The sequence below is a fragment of the Eurytemora carolleeae genome, unplaced genomic scaffold (assembly GCF_000591075.1).
Source record: "Eurytemora carolleeae unplaced genomic scaffold, Eaff_2.0 scaffold748, whole genome shotgun sequence".
Lineage (NCBI taxonomy): Eukaryota > Metazoa > Arthropoda > Copepoda > Calanoida > Temoridae > Eurytemora > Eurytemora carolleeae.
In genome coordinates, this window is record NW_019397592.1 from 70,490 (window position 1) to 70,718 (window position 229).

The window sequence follows — 229 nt, forward strand, 5'->3', positions numbered from 1 at the left end:
TATTGTCTTCCATTTAAATTATCTGCCAAAAAAATTTAGTTTTTTTCTAATGGGTTTTTATTAATATTTGTTTAGGGGTAAATATTATCTAGGATGAAAAATTAAGTTTAAGTTTAAAAGACATTTACATTTCAGCAAAGAAAAAATAACGAATATAGTTTATATAATATATAAAACATTTTAAATATTCTGTTTTTTACATAAATAACACATTTTACAATAATATTAA